The sequence below is a fragment of the Apium graveolens genome, chromosome 4 (genome assembly GCF_009905375.1).
Source record: "Apium graveolens cultivar Ventura chromosome 4, ASM990537v1, whole genome shotgun sequence".
Classification (NCBI taxonomy): Eukaryota; Viridiplantae; Streptophyta; class Magnoliopsida; order Apiales; family Apiaceae; genus Apium; species Apium graveolens.
This window is the reverse complement of record NC_133650.1, coordinates 246,190,396-246,200,458: the sequence shown is the minus strand read 5'-3', so window position 1 is coordinate 246,200,458 and position 10,063 is coordinate 246,190,396.

The following is a 10,063-nucleotide window of genomic DNA, read 5'->3' as shown; positions in this document are numbered from 1 at the left end:
CTCATCAATCCTTTCCAAGGGATACCTATAACATTACTAGGTCCCCTATTTCCTATTCTTTGTCCTTTCGTGTCAATTCAACATACTTCTTATGTCCATCTTGGGCTACTACCAGCCGTCCTCTGATTAGATCTATCATATCCTTGGTCCTTTGGACTACTACGGGTCCGAGCATCTTGCGCTCTACAACTTCATCCTAACATAAGGGAGATCGACATTGTCTTCCCTCAAGGATCTCATAAGGCGACATCTCGATAATGACAAATGATCTATTGTCGTAAGAAAACTCAATCCGTGTTAAGTGATCATTCCAATTTCTTTCAAGTCTATTACACAGACTCTCATCATAGCTTCTAATCATTAGAACTTTTGCTTCTCAATACCCATTCTTTTCCAGTTCGTAGTCGCTACTACCTTCCGTTCCTAATATTATACTAGTTATACTTTTGCTCGCTAGCGTTCTATAACTTTTTAATAACCACATCAACCTTAGTATCATGAATGTGTTTCCATTCCGAATACTACCACAACTTTATTACTCCTTTTTCAGCTGTTTCTATTTTCCAAAATTTGATCAATCATATAGAAGTAAAGGAATTTGTTGAGAGATCACTATGATCATGAACATTTGTTATATCGCATAGTTAGTACAGAAGGTGGCCAGCCTTTAGTACTTGACAAGCAATTAAACAACATGTGGTATCCTACTAGGCTTCTATCACAAAGATAGATAGTCATTCGGAAATACCTCCCCTTCTGGAAGGGTTGTTCTTCTCAGCTTACATGAAATGAAAAGAAGAGAAAGAACGAACTGAAGAGAATTGTATATATGTAAACAAATATTGCCATAAAATATCTGGCTTGGAATCTACCTCTGAACTATAGAGGTTTGTCATAGGAGAACAAAACATATATGTATTTATATCAACATCAAGTATTATAGCATCCTATTTCACATGCCTAAATATTTTTGCTATTCCGTCCATCATTCTATGGACCCATGCTCTTCCTCGAGCTTATACACAATCACCTTTGAAACTCCCTCGACATCGAAAATCGAATCTGGGATCTCATTTTAGACATCACCGTTACTAGAGTTCTATGCTTGCACCGCAACCTTCCTCATATAGTAATACGACTCTCTTTTCATAAGAGGGAATAAATATTCAATAGGTAGATACTCTACTTAATTAGTCTATCAATGATAACTTATACACTACCACGACCCGTTTAGTGGTACTCAATCTCAACATCCATTCCAATACAACTCTCACGGTTGTAATCAGCTCATTACTCGCAGAATCATTGCTGCATTACTATGGCCCACCGTTGACCTACTGTAGTCATTCGCTTTCCATGAAGTTTTAATAGCTAACCATACAGAGTCCATTCATATCATATCTAATTCTCCTAAGGAGTTAACATAACCACCAATCACAATTCATGAAGAACACTCCAAACTCTGACGTACTTTCATGATATGAAGTAGATAAAATTGCAGAAGAGTTTCAATCAAAGCAACGATAGCAGGTTAATACCATTCTTAATCGTATGCCTTAAATAGAAGACTTAACTCAAAGGTTCGTTTAGTCCTTTTTGAAATATGGTCCTGGATTATTCTCAAGATAGGACCTTCTGAGATAGATAGCCTGCTCATGGCGATTACACGAGTTAAACCTTTACCAACTACTATTACGGTTGGGTGTTGCACAGTCATCAGAAGGAATGTCAATCTTCCAAACCATAATACAACCTTTACGGCTTCAACCATCATCACGGTATTCCTCTGGCACAAGCGCCTATAATTATTCTCTTACCTTTAAAGTGTCGGCCACCTCTTTGGCCTTTCCTGATAGTAAAATTTCCTTACAGTCAATGTCATTTTAACCACCTCCAAATAAATTTTCTACCTCATTTCAATCACAGCTTATGTGAAGATGTTTTCCTTAAAATCTGATGAGTAAAAATATCACCATTTTTCCATAGGTTATTACCTCAGTCTTTAGAGGTTAATCACTGTCACGACTGACTCTCAATCATACTTAGAACATCTTTTATCTTAAGTCCTAATTGCCCTGAATAATTTCGACCTTTACTGGTTCGATCCATACTTTCTCGTGGTTTAACACGTGCCCCACTTGGCATCATTATAATTATGTCATATTTCCTTTATCAACATTTTTATTCTTGAGAATTTTGAATATTTCCTTTCTCCTTGTAAAACCTCTAAGGTTATCCTTCAATCGTTCCTCCTGTATTCCCTATATACAGGGCATATCAAAATACCATTTACTAATACTAGAACCATTGTCTATATACTTCTGAAAAATTTCTCCACTGATCCTTAAAGGTTATTATTACCTTAATCCTTTCCAATTCATACTGTCAAAACTCATACTATCCCTATTAAGGGTGAAATGCCAACCTTTATGCATTCCCCTAGGATTCGTTTTAAGTTACCGATATTCTATCCTTAATTCCACCTTTAAAAAGGTACAAGCATCCTTCCATGGATAAATAAAGTCATATATCCCTGATAAGGGTATCTTATTCAATCATTTCCACCTCGATAGTCTATACCGAATTTCACAATAGCATCCTTATTCAAGTTAAGGTCAATCCACATGGCCTCCAAAAGATAAAAATGGTTATCCGCTTTTCTTTCCTGATTTGGTAATGATCACATGGATGATCTGGAAGATATTGGTCGTGTTCAACGTGAACTTCTTCTTAATAAATCCTTATTTACTTTTGTTGTTTATCTCAACAGTCATCTCAATGTTGGGATATCTTTCATACCTGGCGTCTCCCTTCCTGGGTATCAAGCCACCGGTCTTACACTTCAAATTCTTGAAGGTCACTTCCTTCATCCAATTTTCCTAATTTCTTACTTCCTTGTCTCCTCAGTCTATCCGCGTCTCAATATTTATCCTTCGAACTATCTCAAGGTTTCCTCAAATCCTCCCAACTTATAGGGGATAAAATATATTTATCTCTTATGCCTTCAACCATCAATTTAACTCATGGTGAATCACCCTCATCCTGAAGATTACATACTTTTCTATTTCTATTGCTACGAGTCTTTAGGGTTTCCTCATACCCAACTTCCTTATCATTCCTCAAACTCTATTGCCTTTATATTTCTTTCCACTTCAGTTTTTTTTTCCTTTCTCTTATCATTATTTCATGAACCAACACAACATAAGCATTGATTTCAAATATCCCGTCATTCTGGATTCGTGTCCTCAGAACGAATCTTGATAACTTTTTCAACTTAGATTCATAATTCATCATACTCATCCGCTTTTGTTCTAGCTCCAAAGCTTTTACACTATCTCCATAACCTTGGGAATTACTTTCCCGAAAACAATTGACTAGCTTTTACACTATCTCCATAACCTTGGGAATTACTTTCCCGAAAACAATTGACTGAACTTAAATCAGTTTATTCTAACCTCTAGCTCCGTGCCTTTCTTGGTCTTTCACCAGCAGGTGGCCTCTCTTTTAGGAGGGTAAGTGATAAAAACAGTCTTTTGTGATTCGTCAATCATTTAGAATCTCAAATGATTCCTATATTTCCTTTAGCCAGGCTCTTGCCTCGACTGGGTCAACCTGTTCCTTGGAACTCTGAGAGCTTAGCGACTTAGAGGTCCTGAAAGAATTTCCTACCGCATTGTTTCCTCAAGGTGGTGGTTGGGGATAATAGTCTAAGTTCTTTTTAGACAGGTCCATGAATTGCCGTATAGGAGTACCGTCTCGGGTCTCCTTTCCTTACTCGACTTTCTGTTTCCTTAGTATGAAATGTTTCATCCTACTCCCCATAATTGGGGTCATCTTTTAATTTAAAATCCTCATTTTCCACTTCATTATGTTATGGGTTCCTTCTATCTTGATGGCGTCCTCCCTGACTATCACATTCAGGGTTTGCCCTTAATCTTATTCCTTGAACTATGACTTTCATCTAAGATCTCATCTTTAAGCTCTTGAACATTTGGAACCCAAATTCTATAGGAATACCTCATTATTCCCTTATCATCTTTCTCGGTATTAATCTTATATTTATTTGTTGGCTCTCTGCCTTCATTCATCACTTTTACTGGCACAATATGTTCTTTTCCAATAATTCGGTCTCTATTGCAATCTCAAACAGCTTTTCAGTACCGGCTCCGGTTACCTTCACTTCTATTTCCATTTTCTCAAAATCTCTTATAAACTCTCTCAAAGACATTATCATCTTGAGTCTCTCCTTTTTACTAAGGGCATCAGCCACCACATTGGCTTTCCCCCGAATGATAAAGAATCTCATAATCGTAATCCTTGATTAGCTCTAACCACCTTCTCTGGCGCATGTTGAGCTCTTTCTACGCGAAAATGTACTAGAGCACTTATGGCTTAGGTAATTCTCGCACTTCTCTCCATAAAAGTAGTGCCTCCAATCTTTAGGGTAAAACTATTGCCACGAGCCTAAGCTCATGGGCGGGGATATCGAATTTCATATTACCTTAATTGTCTTGACATGTACGCAATTTCCTTACCGTGCTGCATAAGCACGCACCCTAAGCCCTTGTGCGAAGCGTCACTACACTTCACAAAATCTCCTTTTTCCCTCCGGCAACGCCAACATAGGGGCCGTCACCAACCTTTGCTTCAGTTCTTGAAAGCTGTTCTCGCATTTCTCTGTCCATTCGAACTTCTCAGTCTTACGAGTAAGCCACGTTAAAGGGGGCTACTATCTTTACAAACTTGAACGAACCTCCGGTAGTGATCAACCAATCCTACCTCTAGTAGTCGACCTAACCATGGTCATCAATTCATCAGTGGTCCTTTATTCATTCTTGTCAGGATCCTCCATGGGATCCTCCTCAGCAGCTATCCCTTCTAGGACAACATCCTCAACCGCTATATCCTCAATATCAACATTATCCGGACCTGCATTAGGACGCTCCATTGGATCCACAATCTAATCTCCAATAAGTAATAAAACATCATCGTGTTGTTGCTCCTCAACCTCAGGGTTCGGAGTCCCGCTACCATATACGATAACGAACTACGCTTCTATTACGATATTTATAAGGGTTCCCATAAGGGTTTTAACTGTCAGTACCACGTTAAGTAGCCCGACTATGAACTTGGCAAGAGTTCTTATTATCTTAGTTAACTTATTATCTTAGTTAACTTATTATCTTAACGTCCCATCATCTCTGAGGTTTATAACGCTTAGCTCTGATACCATTTCTGTAACACCCCCAAATCCGGGGTCGGGGATCCGGGTTGTCACGAGTTCCATTTCCCTTAACAACACCCAATCTTAATAAATAATCAACTACTCTGTACTGTGACCCCACAATAAACACACACACCACAAGTTATAGTCTCAGAGACGAATATCCAAAAATAATCACAAGTCGTTTTATTCCACAATTATATGCCAATACACCTTAAACAGGTTTCTGAATAAATTTACATTTCTTTGCCATTGTTACAATTCATAAATATACATAATCTGATACATCAAAAGTTGAAAGCCTAGCCTATTGGTAGTTCCTACCTCAGCTATGGCGGCATCAGTGCTTCTAGAAAACTGCGGAACGTCTCCTAACCTCTTGCGAATCGGGAGCTTGGTCCGGTTCATCTTGTCTATCTGATGTTGTGTGATGAAAGAAGAAAGCAAGGGTGAGCAGCAAGCCCACCAAAATAATATGTATAATGATTAACAATATATGAGCCTTCTCATAGTACTCATGAAAGTCTTGGTCAAAAGAAATGAACCAAGTTTGATATCTTAATGCGATGAAGTCGCAAAATATTCAGTATATATACATATATACTTTTCAAAATCTTGGAAGTCCTCTTCCATGCATAATACACACAGAGTTCCAGTGTATAACTGTATAAAAATACCGTTGCAAGGTGATCTCATATATCTAACCTTGTCTCAACGTTTTTCTGAAAATCTTTGTCATGCATAAGATAATCATTTACTAGATATAAGTTTAAAAAAAAATGAAGTTACAAGATACTCCACTATACTTTATATCCAAATACTACTTGAACTACCACCGTTCAAGTTATAATCAGTTTCAAAGTTCATCACCCAGATGAGACTACAAGATAAGACTTGAATAGATTCAATCTTTGAAATATCATTATAAATAACGAAGTTACGAGATACTTCATTAAGTCCTGATATATATATCCATATATATATATATATATATATATATCTCATACATTTCCTGAAAATATCTGTCATGTAAAGTATGAACAGAGTTATAATATCCAATGAATTTTGGAAAGGAAAAGAATTTTGGCATAAACCAGATATCTTGCTGATCGGGCAAAGATACCAATAAGTAACCTTTTCTACTGTAGATGGATGAATTCCTCACCGGTCATCACCCTGGCCGCATTAGGACCTCGCGCTAGACCGTTACCCGGCCACTCACGCGTTGATGGACTGCCACCCAGCCACTTACACTTTGATAGACCGTACCCCGGCCTGTCGCTTATGCCGACTCAATTAGATGGGCTTACTTCCCGAACATTGGGCAAGTAATCAATTCATTTATCAAAACAGCAACCTTGTTGCGAATATAAAATACACCATAGAGCCGGATCCCTCAGGTTTTGAGCGAGTATTTAAATCCCCTTAAAAGGAAGATCTTAAATATAAAAATGAGTTTTGGGATCCGCTCTAACTTTTAAAAATCATTTTGAAGACTCGAAAACACTTTAAAGAGTGTTTGGAGTAATACTGATTTAATGAAATAAATCAGTCCCGATATATTAGAAAATATCTGAATATTATTATTTAAATAATATTCCCACAAAGAATTATCTTTATAAAAATAATTGAAGTAGAAGTATTAAAACTTATACTTGAAACGAGTATTAAATAACCAAAGATACACTTATATGAAAGTATTATCTTTATTTGAATAATCGAAAATAAGTTTAATTATTGACAACTTATTCTTTAATAAAATAAAGAATATATTTCAGTAATAAGCGGAGTCATAATACCTTGAATGAATATTATAAATAATATTCATAAAATAAAGGAGTCATACATCCTCGATTGAATATCCAAGTAATATTCAATAATAATATAAAGGAGTCATAAGCCCTCGAATAATATTCGAAATAATATTCAATAATAAAATAAAGGAGTCATAAGTCCTCGGATGAATATTCGAAATAATATTCAATAATAAAATAAAGGAGTCATAAGTCCTCGGATGAATATTCGAAATAATATTCAATAATAAAATAAAGTTAAAGTTATCGAATAAACCTTATTCGATTAATAGTTTGGAAAATTATAACCATATATATATATAAATATATATATATATCCATATCCATATATACAAAATCTACTCGGGATCCTCGACTCCCGGTTTTAGAAAATATTTTCACCTTTGGGTCCCTATACTAAGGGTATATGCAAGTTACCGTTATCCTCTAGCATAGGTATTATGCAACTATAAGCATTTGAACCAACAGATATATAAACCAAGAATATAAATCAGGCATGCATATATACCATATCACATGCTACAATATATCGCAAGAATTTGCTAATAACCAATATGCATTTATCGCAAGATCATGCATATACACATATACATCACCACAACAGTATAACGGGTAGAAAACTTGCCTGAGCGACTGGGGGTTACGAATGGCTTGGGACGAGTCTGGTAACCTATAAGCAACAAGTAAGTTGGAATTAAACCAAAGTCACTTGTAAATCTATACTCTAACCAACTCAGACTCTAACGCTCGTTTTGCGCTTAACGATTTACTTAAGTCGCTCGAGTACCCTCGGCTCCACCATTTTTAATAATTTACCCATTACGAGTTTTAAGGCGATTCTTTCGCGAGTGTCTTATCAACTGCCTAACACACTCTACATAAATGTTTCATGCTCCAATTAGTCATTTAAGGGCCTTAACCAAGGTTTCAAAGTAAGGTGAGGGGTAAAGGTTCGTTCGCGAAACACCGTTACTTAAAACGGTCGTTTCTCCTAAACCGTACATCGGATTCAAGCAAACCACATATCAAAACGAAGCTTGAAACATAACCTATCTAAGCATGGAAGTGGTTAGTTTATAGAAGTGGGTGTTCGGGTCCAACAGTTAATCACAAAACAGTTTATAGAAAATCGGGCATTACGACGGCTATAACCTAACGATTTCCAAAGTTTAAACTACACCAAATCATCACCAATTCAACAACAATCCAACATCCATCAACATCAAACTAAACCCATTCATCTAAGCACTATTATCATCCAAACAAACCAAACTTAAAACTAAGGGTTCAAGAGTTTATACCTTCCTTGGAGAGTGGGTAGTCACTAACAAGCCTCTAGGAACCTTGATCTATGCTTAATCAACCTTAAGCTTTCATGAAAATCAAGAAAATCAAAGTAAGTTACTATTCACTACTATTCATCATCATCTTTGATGAGTGGATTAGCTATGCAAACCATGGAATCTTGATCTTAAACTCATGGTATAACTAAGTTATGAAATATAGGATCCAAGGAAACAAACCTTGTAATTTTCCATGGCCTAGAACTTGAGTTTTGAAAATCTATTTCTTCATTTCTTGAAAAGGCCGAATGGAAGAAGAAAGAAATGGGGGAGAGCTTTTGCTTGCTTGTCTTTCCTTGATATTTGTGCAAAGAATACATGGTTGTGGTTAATTATTGGCTAAATATCTTGTTTTCACTTGCTTATGTCATTGCTTGCATCACTACTTTGCCACATGTCTCATTCTTGTGGTGTGATGATGTCACCTTGCTTCTAACCACATGTTTTAGCTTATATTAGAAGCTTCCTTCTCATGTTACTTGCATGTGCTTGCCCCTTGGACGTTTATTTGTTTTACGGTTCGCTTAACTCTCTTTCTCGTTGATCGTTTGAGGGATCATACCCGGGATCTTATTACTTGGGTTCCCTTAACCTTTCTCAATACATTATATTCCTTTTTATAATCCTCTCTTATAATCCTTGAATTTAAATCCCTTTAATCATGTTACCTTATACTCAATTCTTTCGGTATCTGGTGGATTTTCGAGAAAAATCAAAGTGTTCGGAATTGGATTCTGGCGATCTTTACATACACTTATATACCACATAGAGTACTAATAATATCCCAGAAGATCAATAACAGAACCCCTACATAGTGTGGCATGAAAAGTTTTCTCATTCAGCAAAAACACTATTCATAAGGGTTTCAAAAATTTCCCAAAAATTGGGGTTATTACAGAAAAACTCTGGGATATGGCAAGATCAATCTTGGGAATATCATCATTGAAACAGTAGCTCTAGTCTCAGGACTTAAACATAATCTGTTGAGTATAAGTCAAATCTGTGACAGAGGTTATCATGTGGATTTCTTTGAAGAACACTGTGAATTTATAAGTAATTCTACAGGCAACGTGGTTCTGCAAGGATACAGGCATGGTAACATTTATGAAGCCATACTTTCAACAAGTACTGATGGTTCTGCAATCTGTCTGTTGAGTAGAGTATCAATTGAAGAAAGCTGGAATTGGCACAAGAAACTCTCTCATTTAAATTTCAACAATATAAATGAGCTTGTAAAGAAAGATCTTGTGAGAGGACTTCCATAAATAGTATGTGCTCCTGATGGCCTTTGTGATTTATGTCAGAAGGCAAAATAAAGAAAATCTTCTTTCAAAAGCAAAACTGAGTCATCAATTCTTGAGCCTTATCACCTACTGCATGTTGATCTATTTGGTCCAGTCAATGTCATGTCTATTGCAAAGAAGAAATATGCTATGGTTATAGTGGATGAGTTCACAAGATACACTTGGGTGTATTTCTTGCACAAGAAGACTGAAACAGCATCTACTCTAACTGATCATGTCAAACAGTTGGATAAATTGATCAAATATTCTGTTAAAATTATAAGGAGTGATAATGGCACTGAGTTCAAGAATTCAATCATGGAAGAGTTCTACAAAGATCATGGAATCAAACAGGAATTTTCTGCACCTGGAACTCCACAGCAAAATGGAGTTGTAGAA